Below are 17,893 nucleotides of genomic sequence, written 5' to 3'. Positions count from 1 at the left end.
GTGATAGAGTAGGCCAAGGCAGCATGTCGACACCCTACAGATCACGTTACAGGTAGACGTCAACAGCGACATGTGAGGGAGCGTTATCCTGTTGGAAAATACCATCTGGAGTGCCGTTAATGTATGGCAGCACGACAGATCGAATCACCAGACTGACGTACAAATTTGCAGTTACATGAGTAGGATAATCACGAGAGTGCTCCTGCTGTCATACGAAATCGCACCCCAGACCGTAACTCCAGGTGTAGGACCAGTGCGTCTAGCACGCAGACAGGTTGGGTGCCGCAACTCAACTGGGCTGCTCCTAACCAACACACAGCCGTCACTGCCACCGAAGCAGAACCAGCTTTCATCAGAAAACACAACAGACCTCCACCCTGCCCTCCAATGAGCACTCGCTCGTGACCACTGAAGCAGGAAATGTCGGTGGTTTGCGGTCAGTGAAATGCGCGTTACATGGCATCTCACTCGGATCTGTCCTTGAAGTAGCCGATCTGTAATACTTCGTAGTGTCACTTTGCTAAAAGGAACTCGTTAAACTTCGGTTACACGATAAATCAGTCAAATCGAAAGGCCGTAAATTCAACTAAATACCTAGGTATTACAATTACGAACAACTTAAATTGGAAAGAACACGTAGAAAATGTTGTGGGGAAGGCTAACCAAAGGCTGCGTTTTATTGGCAGGACACTTAGAAAATTTAGCAGAACTACTAAGGAGACTGCCTACACTACGCTTGTCCGTCCTCTTTTAGAATACTGCTGCGCGGTGTGAGATCGTTACCAGATAGGACTGACGGAGTACATCGAAAAAGTGCAAAGAAAGTCAGCACGTTTTGTATTATCGCGAAATATGGGAGAGAGTGTCACAGAAATGATACAGGATTTGGGCTGGAAATCATTAAAAGAAAGGCATTTTTCGTTGCGACGGAATCTTCTCACGGAATTCCAATCACCAACTTTCTACTCCGAATGCGAAAATATTTTGACACCGACCTACATAGGGAGAAACGATCACCACGATAAAATAATGGAAATCAGAGCTCGTACGGAAAGATACAGGTGTTCATTCTTTCCGCGCGCTATACGAGATTGGAATAATAGAGAATTGTGAAGGTGGTTCAATGAACCCTCTGCCAGGCACTTAAATGTGATTTGCAGAGTATCCATGTAGATGTAGATGTAGATGTAGAACTGCAGCTCAAATTGCTGCTTCAGAAGCAGTACGATGCCCCAGAACCACACGCCGAACACGACGGTCCTTCCTCTCCGTAGTGCCACGTGGCCGTCCGCAGCCCAGTCTCCCTGCGACCGTACACTGTCGTGACAACCGCAGCCAGCAGTCATATACAGTGGCTATAGTCCTACCAAGACTTTCTCCAGTATCACCAGAAGGAACATCCAACTTCTCGTAGCCCTATGACACGACCTAGTTCAAACCCACTGGGGTGTTGATAATGGCGTCTTTGTCACCTTAAAGGCATTCTTGGCTAACATGAACGCACCACGTCCAATCTCAAAGGTAAATGACGCTCACGACCGCTAACACGTTTATTTAAAGTAAACCTGATTTGCAGCCTCATACTGGAGCCACTCTTAAGCGACTGGCGTGAAATCTGACTAGACAACATCTTTCAGATGGAGAAACACGTCTACCAAGCAGCCAACAGTGCGCTTACCTTATATAAAAAACCTTCGCCGCGTTGGGTTGCAGCCTGTCTTCTATAGTGGTCGTAGGATCCAGGACGTGCTAGGCTCCACTAAGGACAAGGTGGATGCATTACACACTGCAGGCGTTTACAAGGTGGAATGCGAATGTGGAGAGGCATACATCAGCGAGACTGGTAGGCCAATAGCAACGCGCATTCGGGAACACGAGCGTTATATTCGTCTGGGGCAACACAACAAATCCGCAGTGGCAGAACACCAGCAAGACTGCGGAAAAGAATTAAAGTTCAGCGAAGCCTGTGTGTTGGCCAAGCAGCCAATTATGACGAAACGCGAAATCAGAGAGGCCATCGAAATACTTAAACACCTAACAACATGAACAGGGAGGATGGACTCAGGCTTGCCCGATCTTGGCTGCCAGCATTCAGAGCCCAACAGACCGCACTGTCAACGAGCACTACCGGCGAGTAACTGCCGCCGCGCGGCCGACGTCCAGCAGTTGGTAAACAGCAGCAAACTTCTCATTCGACGGTGACCACCAATCATAGTACATAAAACAAGAGACCCAGAAGAAGGTCGCTGCAATCGTGGCCGAAACGTTGGTTTTTCTCCAGCAGCAGTAGTTTTTACATTATGACGCGGTACTATACCCAAAAAACTTCTATGTCGACGTCTACCAACTTTCGTTTGTGTCGCACAACTCCTTTGTGTTACGAATTTTTTTCCGTCAGTATAGATGAGCTACACTCTCCTAAAATTCTCCCAGTAAACCAAATTCGCAGATTACTGCTGACCCTGTTAGTCAGCTAATTTATTCATATCGAAACTCCTACTTTTAACATATCACCGTTATCTAGTATTTAAATAGTAATAATAATAATAGTATTAACAAAGTGTATAAATTTTTTTTAATATAATAATAAAATGGTTTGCGTTGCTTTAGCATAACTTGACAGAGAATGGAATTCAAAAATAAATAATTGTAAAAGCATCCATTGCAAACGCAACTGACTTAAAAATTCTGATAGCAACAAGTCTCACAGCTTTGACATCACACACGGTCCAGCCACATTAATGTGACAAACGCCTTTGTCGAACGTCAACGTGCAGTAACCATTCAGAGATGGCAGGTGATAGCACTAGCAGTGGAGAGTATATAAAGCGCGTCAGGAGATGTGGAGAACAGCGTAGCCGTTGTCGCAATGCGTAAATGAAGTGATTCATCTGACGTACAAAAGGACATGATCATTGCCTTTGGGGCCAAGGGTGGATGCTGTTGCTGTCTTCAGTCCAGAGACTGGTTTGATGCAGAGGAAACACGAAAGCAAAAAGACTTACTAATCGCATGTGAGTGAGTCCGAAGAGGGCGGAATGATCGTTGTCCGGAAGATAGGCTTGTCATACCGTGACATTTCAGTTTGCACAGGGCATGCTGCTAAGACCGTAGAAGTCAATAAATCTGTTTGCACATGCACAATATATACTATGTGGTCAAAAGTATCCGGACACCCCGAAAAACATACTTTTTTCATATTAGGTGCATTGTGCTGCCACCTACTGCCAGGTACTTCCTATCAGCGACCTCAGTATTCATTAGACATCGTGAGAGAGCAGAATGGGACGCTCCGCGGAACTCACAGACTTCGAACGTGGTCAGGTGATTGGGTATTACTTGTGTCATACGTCTGTACGCGAGATTTCCACACTGCTAAGCATCCCTAGGTTCACTGTTTCCGATGAGTCTGTTGACTGACAGAGACGGCCGACAGTTGAAGAGGGTCGTAATGTATAATAGGCAGACATCTATCCAGACCATCACACAGGAATTCCAAACTGCATCAGGATCCACTGCAAGTACTACGACAATTAGGCGTGATGTGAGAAAACTTGGATTTCATGGTCGAGCGGCTGCTCATAAGTCACATATCACGCCGGTAAATGCCAAACGACGCCTTGCTTGGTGTAAGGAGCGTAAACATTGTACGATTAAAAAGTGGAAAAACGTTGACTGGAGTGACGTAGCACGGTACACAATGTGGCGATCCGATGGCAGGGTGTGGGTGTGGCGAATGCCCGGCGAACGTCATGTGGCAGCTTGTGTAGTGCCAACAGTAAAATTCGGAGGCGGTGGTGTTGTGGTGTGGTCGTGTTTTTTATGGAAGCGGTTGCACCCCTTGTTGTTTTGCGTGGCACTATCACAGCAATTCGAGGTTGGCGATTGCATCTTTCAACATGATCGAGCACCTGTTCATAAAGCAAGGCCCGTGGCGGAGTGTTTACACGACAATAACATCCCTGTAATGGGCTGGCCTGCACAGAGTCCTTCCTGAATCCTATAGAACACCTTTGGAATGTTTTGGAACGCTGACTTCATGCCACGCCTCACCGACCGACATCGATACCACTCCTCAGTGCAGCACTCCGTGAAGAATGGGCTGCCATTCCCCAAGAAACCTTCCAGCACCTGATTGAACGTATGCCTGCGAGAGTGGAAGCGGTCATCAAGACTAAGAGTGGGACAACACCATATTCAATTGCAGTGTTACCGATTGTGGGCGCCACGAACTTGTAAGCCATTTTCAGCTAGGTGTCGGATACTTTTTATCACATAGTGTATAATGTAATGTCTATGTATTGCACTAGTTTATGGTATGTTTTGCTGTGAAAAAATACATCTGATGATGAGGCCAAAAGCCTCGAAATCGATCATAGCATAATAAAATGAAGACCATTTAATTGTAGTCTGAAGCATTTTTTTTTTCAAATTAGCCATACGTTTACGTTTTCTGTGTCTACATCACCGATGGAAAGCTTTAACACTTATGAAATAATTTGACACGATTCTCAGAAGCTTTCTGCACAGTTACAGCACCGATTTACTGTGAACACTGGAACAAAATCTCCCAGGTCACAAGGAACCGAATATGCTCTGTCGTTTAAGTTTGTCATTCTAAAACCGTCTTCTCCGTGTGCGGTTCGCCTGTGGCTAGACTTGCCCGCTGCACATGCGGCGGCCACATTCCACTCGTGCCTCCTGTCAAACGCAGTAACAATGCTCTGTGAGCTGCAGTTTTATTGTCATTATTCGCTACTTTTTTCTACCGGTGTTACAAATTGAACCACGTTTCACACGGTATCACGGTATTCGTGAGTGCCAATATTGCTATCCTTATACAGCATACGTGCTCTTCAGGAAACATGGTACTGAAACTGGCACACAACGTCAGCCATTAGCCAAGTCCACTGATCACGCAACAACAGGTTCCCCACGGTTTGCGTTGTGTTTTTTATGCTAAATGACAAATACTGAACTAATTGTATTATGTAATTGCCTCAAAAAGACAAACGATTATGGCTGATCGGTGTATTATCGACTGTGTGACCGTCTACTTGCACGTTTTCTTTGTAGGCGTCTATTCTGTCATTTTTAGCGTCTCATTTCAGGTTTCTAAATTTGGTAACGGTTGTTGTGAGCTATCCATGTCTCTACAATTATTTCAAGTGTTTGACATCAATTAGTTATCAAGTGTTCTCTTGCCACTTTACTCGATTACTAATCACGAAATAAAATGGCGGTTGATCTTTATCGTAGGAATCTATAGGAACCAGCATGGGTTTCGAAAAAGACGATCGTGTGAAACCCAGCTCGCGCTATTCGTCCACGAGACTCAGAGGGCCATAGACACGGGTTCCCAGGTAGATGCCGTGTTTCTTGACTTCCGCAAAGCGTTTGATACAGTTCCCCACAGTCGTTTAATGAACAAAGTAAGAGAATATGGACTATCAGACCAATTGTGTGATTGAATTGAAGAGTTCCTAGATAACAGAACGCAGCATGTCATTCTCAATGGAGAGAAGTCTTCCGAAGTAAGAGTGATTTCAGGTGTGCCGCAAGGGAGTGTCGTAGGACCGTTGCTATTCGCAATATATGTATAAATGACCTTGTGGATAACATCGGAAGTTCACTGATGCTTTTTCCGGATGATGCTGTGGTATATCGAGAGGTTGTAACAATGGAAAATTGTACTGAAATACAGGAGGATCTGCAACGAATTGACGCATGGTGCAGGGAACGGCAATTGAATCTAAATGTAGACAAGTGTGATGTGCTGCGAATACATAGAAAGAAAGATCCCATATCATTTAGCTACAATATAGCAAATCAGCAACTGGAAGCAGTTAATTCCATAAATTATCTGGGAGTACGCATTAGGAGTGATTTAAAATGGAATGACTAAATAAAATTAATCGTCGGAAAAGCAGATGCCAGACTGAGATTCATTGGAAGAATCCTAAGGAAATGCAGTCCAAAAACAAAGGAAGTAGGTTACAGTACACTTGTTCGCCCACTGCTTGAATACTGCTCACTAGTGTGGGATCAGTACCAGATACGGCTGATAGAAGAGATAGAGAAGATCTAACGGAGAGCAGCGCGCTTCGTCACAGGATCAATTAGTAATCGGGAGAGCGTTATGGAGATGATAGATAAACTCCAGTGGAAGACTCTGCAAGAGAGACGCTCGGTATGGGACATCGTGGAATATTTTCGCTTCAGCCCCTGTAGTTTCATAGATGGCGACGCTACACGTAGTCTTCAAAATGGCGTCTGTAACAGAGGTGAGTTCCAAGCAGAGAGCTGTCATTCAGTTCCTTTTAGCGGAAAGCCAGTTCAACACAGATATTCATAGGCGCTTGCAGAACGTCTACGGAGACCTGGAAGTGAACAAAAGCACGGTGAGTCGATAGGCGTTGGCACCTGTCACCATCGCAACAAGTTCGGGCAAACCTGCCCATCTCCCTCGTGCCGGCCAGCCGCACGTAGCTGTGACTCCTACCATGTTGGTACGTGCGAACACTCTCATTCGAGATGATCGACGAATCACACTCAAATACTCATTGCTCTAACGGACGTCTCCGTTGGTGGTGCTGACACACTCGTCCACCAGTTGGGGTACTCAAAGGGGTCTGCCTGCTGGGTTCTAAGCCGCCAAACAGAAGACCACAAAGGACACCGAATGACCATCTGTGCAGGATTATTTGCACATTACGAGGCTGATCGTGACTATTTTTTGTCGAACAGCGTCACAGGCTATGAAACCTGGGTTCATTACTTCGAACCGGAAACAAAACGGCAATCCATGGAGGGGCGCTAGACCATCTCTCCTGCGAAGAAAAGGTTCAAAATTGCTTCCTCAGCCGGTAGTTATGGCTACGGTATTCTGGGATTCTGGGGTTATTCTGTTTGATATCGTCCCCCATGGTGCAACTATCAACTCTGAAGTGTACTGTGCTACACTCAGGAAACTGAAGAAAGGACTTCGGCGTGTTCTTTACCACAAGAAAGCATACAAACTTCTCCTTTTCCATGACAACGCAAGGCCTCACACATCTCTGCGACCCAAGAGGAGTGCACAATACTTCATTAGACTGTTCTTCCTCATCCATCCAACAAACCAGATCACACCCCTTCCGACTTCCTTCTTTTTGGCGCAATGGAGGGTGCTCTCTGGGGGGAAACAGTACGTGGATGGTTGGGAGGTTATTGATGCAGCAGGACGTTGTCCCCCATATCAACTAGTAGAATGGTTCTATGCGGACATACAGGCCCTGCCAGTAAGGTGGCGTGAGGCCGTCATATTGAACGGAGATTACGTTCAAAAATAGGGTTCTGTAGCAAAAAGACTGGGGGATAATGTGATGTATTGGAATCCTGAAGAGAACCAATCTTCTTTCAGAAATAAATCGGTTGCGTTACTTATTGAACGCCCCTCGTGCATAAATCAACAAAATCATGTTCCCGTGTTTAAAGTAGGTATCATTAAAGTGCCCATAAACGACTTTGCTAGCGATTAGTGGTTTCCTTTTTGTACATCGTAACAGAAAGTATTATCGGGTACCAGTTTTTCAGCTTTCTGACCATATATAATTCGCCATTTAATTATTTTGCATAAAATTCCCGCGAGCTGAGCCTCAAACATAATATACCCGTCCAGTATCATAATTTGTGGGCTACATTCTCCCCATAAGTCTCCGAGCCACGTCATGCGCTCGCTGGACAGTTTCACACGTGCTTCTCCGGTACACAACTGCTCCGTCAAGAGCGGCATTGGCAGTCGCCCAACAATGTGGCGCAGCTCGATCGCTAATAGGACCGCAGCTGGATTTACTTTGCTCACACGAATCGGATCGCTTCATTTGACTGTGAACGTGAATGTGAACACCAATGCACTCTGGCTTCTGCCTGTCTTTGGCTCTACTCAAGAGCTTTTCTACCAATTATGACTCGGCAGTGAGGTACTGGAGTAACAGCGCGTGGAAGTATGAACTGAAATGTTCGCTCAGGTTTTCCCAGCGTTATTGATTAATGATGAACTTCCGGGCGCTCAGTCGAGTTGTTTTCATTTTACGCGCAGTATTTCGACGACCGACCTAGTCGTCTTCTTCAGGAACGGAGGTTTTAGTGTAAACAAGGCTTGGAAAAATTTGGAAATTTGTGGTATGGTCTTACGGGACCAAACTGCTGAGGCCATCGGTACATAAACCTACACACTACTTAATCTAACTTAAACTAACTTACGCTATGGACAACACATACACCCATGCCCGAGGGAGGGCTCGAACCTCCGTTGGGGGGAGCCGCACGGACCGTGATAAGGCGCCCTAGATTGCGCGGCTACCCCGCTCGGCAAACAAGACTTGGGTCCGACACACAATTTATTGAGATCTCGCCGGCCATCGTATACACCAAAGGTGAGGAACTGAGACAATGTGCGTTTCACCAAATATCAGTGCAGAATTAGAGAAAAGAAAGAACGTCAAAGGGCATAGTGGGCATCACGAGTTGAAATCAGCTATAAATGGGGGCGTGGCACCAACAATAGTTTACAGTCAGGATGGAGTCCACACAGAGAATAAACAGCACATGAAGGAGATGGCTGCATCGGTCGTCGAAATATTGTGCATAAAATGGGAACACCAACTAGGCTGAACACCCGGAAGCACATCATTAAAGAACTGCAATGATCACGTAGGTGAATTGGCAGATACAGCTTATAGTCATTGGTAGGAAACTGAGATTTCTCTATGAAAGAGGTTGCTTACAAAAGGCTTATACCACATATACTATCCAGTCAGATTAATGTAGCCCCCTCCCCCCCCCCCCATCAAAAGCCTGAATAAGCAGTTTTTGCTACGGGCACCGCTGCAAGACGTACAGAAAGAGAGCCAATGAGAATCCGGAAGGTTCTGACAAGGCTGTGGAGCCACGGCGACTCCAGTGCCTTGGCCAGATGCGCTGGATTTCTCGGTTCAGGATCCATGGCGCGAGCAGCCCGAGCAGAGTGGTCCCACAGATTCTCGACTGGGTTTAAATCAAGGGAGTTTGGTGGCCAGGCAGTACAATAAGCTCATCTTGGTGCACTTCGAACCACGCACATACCTTGCAAACTGTGTGACACGTGCATTGTCCTGGTGCTAGATGCCCATGTGCCGAAGAAAAGCAAACTAAATGTAGGGGTGTACATGGTCTCCAAGGATAGATGCATGCTTGCATTGATCCTTTGTCCATTCCAGAAGGAAGGGACCCTTCCGACGGTTTTTGCAGGGTGTTTGCTTTCAATCGTTTCACGGCGTACATGCCAACCATCTGTCCGATGGAGCATAAAAAGTGACTCGTCAGAAAAGGCCACCTGTCGCCACTCAGTGGACGTCCAGTTGCGATACTGGTCTGCAAATTCCAGCCTTCGTCGCCGAGAACAGCAATCAGCATGGATGCATGAAACAGTCTATTCTGCGTCGGCGTGGTGGGATCTGACAACACAACAATCCAGCGATTGATACAGTTCGCAGTGAATGTGCGTGGTTCCAAGAGCACCAGAATGAGCTTATGGTACTCCTCCGTTCACCAAACTCCCCAGATTCATACCCAGCCCTGAATCTGTGGAACCACCTCAATCGCCAGCCGGAGTGGCCGAGCTGTTCTAGGCACTACAGCCTGGAACCGCGCGACCGCTACGGTCGCAGGTTCGAATCTTGCCTCGGGCATGGATGTGTATGATGTCCTTAGGTTAGTTAGGTTTAAGTAGTTCTAAGTTATAGGGGACTGATGACCTCAGATTTTAAGTCCCATAGTGCTCAGAGCCATTTGAAACACCTCAATCGCTCGTACACCTCATGGATCCTCAGCAGGGAAAACTAGCGCATCTGGCCACGACACTTGAGTCGGCATGGCTCCATATCCCTGCCTGTATCGTCCAGAATCTCATCGACACTCTTCCAGCACGACTCGCAGCGGCCCGCGCTGCGTAAGGTGGTTACACAGGGTTTAGACAGGTGGTCACATTAAAGCGACTGGGCAGTGTAGCTGATAATTATATGCGCAGGTTACACTCTCTTACAAATGAAATGAGCATTCTGCAAGCCTTTTCAACTTTCTTAGTCCTTTGCACAAAAATTTTTAGTGATCACATATGTGATTTACGTCACCTGATCCCGAGTGGCACAAACAAGTTGGGGAGTGTCTAACGCCTATCCTGTGCAGATGAATGGGCGAATTTCCATGATGAAAATTCATCATTACCATTGACGTCAGATCCCGTCTGCTTCATGAGGAGTCTAAAAAACAAGACTCCTGTGGGGCTTGATAAGTTGGCGGGGAGGGGGGGGGGAGGGCAGGGGGCGGGGGTGGGTATATTAATGGGTGGATGTGGGTAGATTGCACGTTATACAACTGGCAGTCGCGCGGTTATCATTTTCGTTCCCGCTCTTCTTTCAACACTTAACATGCCCTCCCCTGAAGCTCAGGAATGTGTTAAGAAGACAGATTTCTCCATTATTTTGGTCACCATCTGTACATGAAAATATTCATTAAAGAAGATTTGCCCCTGCACGATGTTCACCGATTTTGTGATAATTTCATCTGCAGAGGAAAAGCGCAGCAGCGGTCTGCCTAACGCAGTGCATTCCGCGAACCTTTGTAGGAAGAATATGTTTTACGAAAGTGGTCAGTATTTGGAACTGGTGTTTAGCGTTGTCAGCGTCTAGAAGAACATGGCAATGCTTGCGTGCGTTGCTTCAGACAGGATATTCGGGCTTCATCTTTTTCTGACGATGAAGATATATATATATATATATATATATATATATATATATATATATATATATATATATATATATATGTTCAAATGTGTATGAATTGCTGGCCGCTGTGGCCGAGCGGTTCTAGGCGCTTCGGTTCGGAACCGCCCAGCTGCTACGGTCGCCGGTTCGAATCCTGCCTCGGGCATGGATGTGTGTGATGTCCTTAGGTTAGTTAGGTTTAAGTAGTTCTAAGTCTAAGGGACTGATGACCTCAGATGTTAAGTCTCATAGCGCTTAGAGCCATTTGATCTTCGTGTATGAATTCCTAAGGGACCAAACTGCTGAGGTCATCGGTCCATAGACTTACACCCTACTTAAACTAATTTATGCTAAGAACAACACACACACCTATGCCCGAGAGAGGACTCGAACTTCTGGCGGGAGTAGCCGCGCAACACGTGACATGGTGTGTCAAACCGCGCGGCTACTCCGCGCGGCGAAGAATATCGTACTCGATGATGTTGTCAACTGACTGAATTAATGACACCAAAAATGATTACTTAAACTAGAGCTTAAATACAACAACGTGGGAAGTACATGAAAGTGTGTGGCAAGTGGCGAGCATTTTGTACTATTATTAATACTCGTAACATTCTTTTACCTTCTGAAGGCATCCTTAGTAATCCAAAATATTAATGAGGTGTTTCCCAGTCAGAATAACGTGAAGACTTCCTTCAGTTCAGCTAACATACTTCCACAGGTGAAGGTAGAAATCAGTTTTACCTCATTTCAAACGCCAGGTCAAGGATAGTGAAACCAGCGTTGACTGAGCCTCGGTTGACTTTAATCTTCTCTGGAAAAAATTAATCAAACCAAATACGGTCCTCAGATGCTTATCGGGATGAGTCAAACAGCGATTTGTCCAGAGGCAGTTGTGGCGCAGCCGTTGCCGCGATCTTAACGGAGCCTGCCGCTATATGTCTTCTCGCTTATTGCCAGTATGAATATCTTTCGGCTCTACGTTGAAGAAATCAACGCATCAAAACTGAGATTTCGTTACTTTTTCCGCTATATGGAAACACGAGATACACGGCTCACATTTGACATCCACGTCGCGTGAGGAACAAAAACCCTGCGCCACAGGTAGGGTAAACATCGTAACTTAGGTTGCGCAGCAGGTGCGTATGCAGATGGAGAGCGGAGAGCGAGTGGACGGCCTAAGCGATAAGGGTCTAGGAAAACTAGTTTTTGTGCGATGGATATGCTCGAATGACGTTATTTAACGTGTCCCATTAATTTACGTAATCATTCAAATATTAATTGCCGGTAAATGATACTTATTTATGAAGTGCGTTTAATGCGTAATTTGTATTCACAGTCATCAGAGACTTAATTCGTGGTATTCAGCCGAGAGTTAATTTCCAGAATAACGATGTCATCAGAAACAAGTTTCTGGATCTGAGTTTCGCATCTGGCGCAGCCAGTGAGCTGTCTGTGTTGGCCCCTACTAATACATGTTTCGCTCTGCACAACCACTTTTGTTCAATATTTATTCGACATTATCGTTCGGGTTTTACAATTTTCAGAAGTTCAGTGGTTCGTAATCTACATTAAACGATTAACACTACGAATGGAAGCATGTGTCTGGAATGCCTCAGAAAATCAAAAGGGAATGTGTGGATATAGAAACAAGAAGCGAATCTTTATGCTATGGTAGGCTTGTTTGGTCCCTATGCGACACAACTCAGGAAGTCATACCACACCGACAAATAGCTAGTAGACTCAACATCTCACCATGCAAGAGATTTTCCGCATTATTTCAGAAGATTCGAGTCTTTCATCATGAAAATCTGTCAGACATTTTGTGCTTTTTGCAACGGTATAGAAACTGGTACTACAACCTGTGTTAGAATGCAAGGTGATGTACACGAAATACATGCCAGGAAATTTTCAGTGTCCTTAACGAACACAACAAAATATTTCAAAAATCACTCACTCATATGTATCTATTTAACTTTATCCTAAACAGAAAAATGAGTAACGTTGTTATACTTGCCCTAAAACCACACATTTCTTTCATATTCAGTACAATGTGCCTGTCACGGCAGGATATTCACTGCTCTCTGAGTAATTTTTTTATTCTATAGATCCCTACAGATTTACGAGAACTAAGCGAGTTGCATATTATTTTTGGTCGAATCCCCCTGAAAATCTGAAGGGGAGATCAGTTTAACATGGAGATATTTAGGAAGTAGTCATGCCGAATATGGGATCACCTGAGATAGCATCTCGCCTTTCTGGAATAAAAAGACTGCACAGTTGTAATGCTTTTCTAATATACTATCGTAATTAGGCAAAATACATTGTTTGGAGTATCGATTGATGGTTCAGTAGGTCGTCTAGTATGAGCAAGGTCTTAATTTCTCAATGACTACGCGCTGCTGAAGGCTATGCTACCGAAAAATTAAGCAGAATGAAGCTGTTCTGACATCTACAGTACAAGACATGTGGTTTGCAATCCATACACGTGATTCAGTAGAACAGCAGAGCATGAAATAGTGGAAATTAACTGAATCCTCCGAGTCGAGCTTTGGTGCTGGAATATTAGCGACAAGCGAGGAAGACGCAAACTCAGAACCGGGTTCCCTGTTAGCACGAAGGCATATTTCAGCACATGTTCCACTAAACAGTTGGGGTTTTTTGCTGAAAACTATCTGCAAGAAGAATAGGAAAAAAAGGAGGAGGGGAAGACGAAGAATGAAACATGGGAGAATGACAGAAAGAACAGAAACTTCAGAATTGAAATGAAAATATGGAAGTGGGTTATATTTTCCTTTCTACTTGTGGTAAACTACGTTGCTTCCTTTCCGTCATCATAACTGTTCCACAGACAGCCGTCACCAGTTTGAAAATCTGAAACACAAAGTAAATGATCTAGAGCGAAGACGGCATGATGGATTCAGTAATGTGGACTAGTTCACAATGCGGACATACATCGGTTTTCCAGAAGTATCGGTGTAATTTTTTGGGGTGATCAACATTTCGTCTATTTTGGTTTCAATATTCGGTGATAAAATTTTGTGAAGTGTTTTTAGTAATTTTAGTATTGTTTGATTACACGATTGCCGAATAATCACTGCAAAGAGTCCCCCCCCCCCCCTCCCTGCCATTAAATATCAGGCGACAGGCGAGCGGAGCGGTTTAAAGTGGTACTACAATATCTAACCCATCGTAGGAAAGACAAGCACCCTGTGGCTGAGATTCATTGGAAGAATCGTCAGTAACCGTAATTTACCCACTTAGGAGGTAGATTACAAAGCTCTAGCTCGACCGATGTTTGTATTGGTCCTTAGCCTGTGATCCTTACCAGGTAGGATTGATAGAAGAAACAGAGAAGGTCGAAAGAAGAGCAAGTTTCGTCACAGGTTCGTTCAGTAAGTTCGACCTCCAATAGCAGACGCTGCAAGAGAGGCACTGTGCATCGCGATGTCGTTTTCTACCAATGTTCTGAGGGCGTACTTTTCTAAAAGAGTAAAACAATATATTGCTCCTTCAAAAGTACGAGAGGCGTTCAATAAGTCACGTAGCACTTTTTTTTTTTTAAAGCAGCTGATTTTATTCAAGATTACAAAACACACCATATTCTTCTCCACTCTTTCGGCTACAAAACCCTATTTTTCAACATAATCTCCGTTCAATGTGGTGGCCTTACACCACCTTATAGGGAGGGCCCGTACGCCCGCATGCTACCACTCTACTGGTCGACATCAGAGTCAACGCCTTACTGCATCCCCATCATTCACGTACCGCTTCCCGCTGATCGCATCTTTCATTCGGCCAAACACATGGAAATCGGAAGGTGCGAGATTCGGGCTTCAAGGTGGATGAGGAACAACGTCCAGTGGAGTTTTGTGAGCTCCTCTCGGGTGCATAGACTTGTGTGAGGCCTTGCGTTGTCGTGGAGAAGGAGAAGTTCGTTTGCATTTTTGTGGCGACGAACAGGTTGAAGTAGTTTCTTCATCTTCCTGAGAGTAGCACAGTACACTTCAGAGTTGATCGTTGCACAATAAGATAGGACAACGAACAGAATAACCCCTTGAGAGTCCCAGAAGACTGTCGCCATGACTTTAAAGGCTGTGAGTGCAGCTTTGAAATTTTTTTTCGAAGGAGATGCGGTGAGGGGCCACTCTGTGGATTGTCTTTTGTTTCCAGTTCGAAGTGATCAACCAGCCTGTGACGATGTTCGACAAATAAATCTCACGATCAGCTTCGTTAAGTGCAAGCAGTTCCATACAGAGTCCTTCGTTGCTTTTTATTGTCTTCTGTTAGGTGGCGAGGAAACCAATGGGCACACACCTCTGAGTACCCCAACGGGTGGACGAGTGTGTCAGCACTACCGACAGAGAAGTCTAGTTGTGAAGCGAGGAGTTGGAATGTGATCCATTGATCACCTCTAATGACAGTGAAATGATAATTAAATCAAGACCTTAAGATGTTGACAGGCGTTGATATACATCAACGGGGACAGCTGAAAATGTCTGCCCCGACCGGGACTCGAACCCGGGATCTCCTGCTTACATGGCAGACGCTCTATCCATCTGAGCCACCGAGGGCACAGAGGATAGTGTGACTGCAGGGATTTATCCCTTGCACGCTCCCCGTGAGACATGTCCTAAAGAACAGACACCATCTGCATATAGTTAAGGCTAACCGGCCATTGACCTTCTTCTTCTGTGCTGGATGCACACGCATTGTCCGAACTCTTACGGGAGTCGGTAAGATTGTTTGCCGCCAGTAATGAGTGTAATGGGCTGGGGCACTACGGATGTAGTGTGTAGACATTAAGTTGGGAATGTGGGTCTCACGGGGAGCGCGCAAGGGATATATTCCTGCAGTCGCACTATCCTCTGTGCCCTCGGTGGCTCAAATGGATAGAGCGTCTGCCATGTATGCAGGATATCCCGGGTTCGAGTCCAGGTCGGGGCACACATTCTCAACTGTCCCCGTTGATGTATATCAACGCCTGTCGACAGCGTAAGGTCTTGATTTAATTATCATTTCATTCTAAGTAGCTGCAAGGTCACCGATGGTATCTGTTCTTTCGGACATGTCCGAAAGAGCAGATACCATCTTCATATTCATCTAATGAGAGTGTTCGCACGTTCCAACATTGCAGGAGTACAGTTGTGTGCAGCCGGCCGGCATGTGAAAGATTGAAGAGGTTTTTACGACCTAATTGCGATGATGACAGACCCCTCGGCCAACGACTCACCGTGCTTTTGTTCACTGCCAGAAGACATACTGCAAGCGCCTATGAATATCTGTGATGCTCTAGTTTTCCGCCAAAAGAAACACAATGACAGCTGTCTGTTAGTAACGCACCTTCGTTAGACACACCATTTGGAAGGGTATGTATAGCGTCGCCACCTATTGGAACTTCAAGAAACTACATGGGCTGAAGCGGAAATATTCCACGATGTCCCACAACAAATTCCGCATTTTTTCAACCGAAAATCGCCGAGAAAAGAAAACTTCCTGAACACACCTCGTCCTCTCCCCCTTTTCTCGTCATCAGTCTTCGCCTAGTTTGTTGCGGTCCGCCACGAATTCTTTTCGTGTGCGATCCTCTTCAATTAGTAGTAGCATTTGCGGCCTACGTCCTCAATTATTTGCTGGGAGTATTCCAATCCCTCTCTTGCTCTACAGTTTTTACATCTACAGCTCCCTCTAGTACCATGGAAGTTATTCTCTGAGCATTAGAATTTCCCTTTTCAGATTTTCTAACTTCCCTACGACATTCAAACTTCTGACATTCCACTACCCAACTCTTTGAACGTTATCCTTTCGTTGGTTATTCAATCTTTTTCTCGTGGTCACTTCCCCCTTGACAGTTTTTCTGTTACAGGCTACATGCCCTGTTGATACGCATTATGTGTCTTTAATACAGGGGGTTTCCATTGCCTTTTGCATCCTCACGCCGCTGATAATTGATGATTCTTCCGTCTTTAGGGGGCAGTTTCCAATCCCAAGGACAAGAGAGGAGACTGCCCTGAACCTCTACCCGCTCCTCCGCCCTCTTTGACAGGGCCGTTGGCTGAATGAGGCCGACTTCTTATGCCGAAAGTCTTCGGCCGCCATTGCTGATGATCTTTATTCAAAATTTAAGCCATGGTGGGGTTCAAACCTGGGACCGAGGAAGTTTTGATCACTAATCAAAATGCTCTTATATCTCGCGAAAGTATCAAGAAGGTTCAGAGTAATTTTAACTAATACAGAGTTTACTAGCAGCAACTTTCGCGATTGGAACACGGAAGGAGGAAGTTTAGTTTAGTTTGGTTTTAGTTTAGTTATGTCATGTTTCGTAGATCATTTTTACGATTATTTTATCGATATGATGTGGAACAAGTCAGATTACAAGATGTATATACAGACGTGAATACTGCCAATGTTAATATTACTCAAATTTTTAGTTCTACACATGCAACTACATTTAGAGATACAACTTTTTTTTGCCAGTTCTGAAACAAACTCGTCCATGGTATAGAAGGAGTTGTCCAAAAGAAATGATTTTAAGCTAGATTTAAAACTTGATCTGCTATCTGCCAGACGCTTTATGTTGTTGGGCAAATGATCAAAGATTTTTGTTGCTGAATAATGTACTCCTTTTTGAGCAACTGACAGCTTCAATAACGGATAGGGAAGGTCATTTTTCCCTCTAGTGTTGTAGGTATGAACATCACTGTTCGTTGCCAATTGAGATGGATCATTTATAACGAATTTCATCAGCGAATATATGTACTCTGATAGTGCAGTTAAAATACCTAACTCCTTGAATAGGTGCCTTCATGACGTCCTTGGGTGAACACCACTAATTATTCTCACTGCTCTCTCTTGTGCAATCAGTACTTTATGTCTAAGTGGTGAGTTACCCAGAAAACTATTCCATAAGACATTATTGAGTGGAGATATGCAAAGTACGTTAGGAGGCTGATCTGTTTATTACCAAGACTAGCGATTACATGAAGAGCGAAAGAAGCTGAACTTAATTGTTTGAGAAGCTCAGTAATATGCTTCTTCCAGTTCAAGTTGTCATCAATGTGAACAGCCAAAAACTTGGAGAAATCTACCCTGTTAACTGAGCCCTGTTC

At 44.9% G+C, this 17,893-nt stretch overlaps 1 protein-coding gene and 1 non-coding gene across 2 annotated transcripts in view; both read right to left on the bottom strand.

Annotated features, from left to right (window-relative positions):
* The window catches only part of LOC126249312 (uncharacterized), a 448,424-nt gene that overhangs the window by 17,080 nt on the left and 413,451 nt on the right, over positions 1-17,893 (bottom strand). The gene's annotated exons all lie outside the window — the stretch shown is intronic.
* Trnat-ugu (transfer RNA threonine (anticodon UGU)) lies at positions 15,285-15,359 on the bottom strand. Its single transcript has one exon. It is a non-coding gene; the product is annotated as a tRNA-Thr (tRNA).

The sequence above is a fragment of the Schistocerca nitens genome, chromosome 1 (assembly GCF_023898315.1).
Source record: "Schistocerca nitens isolate TAMUIC-IGC-003100 chromosome 1, iqSchNite1.1, whole genome shotgun sequence".
Lineage (NCBI taxonomy): Eukaryota > Metazoa > Arthropoda > Insecta > Orthoptera > Acrididae > Schistocerca > Schistocerca nitens.
This window is presented reverse-complemented; position numbering and strand designations above follow the sequence as displayed.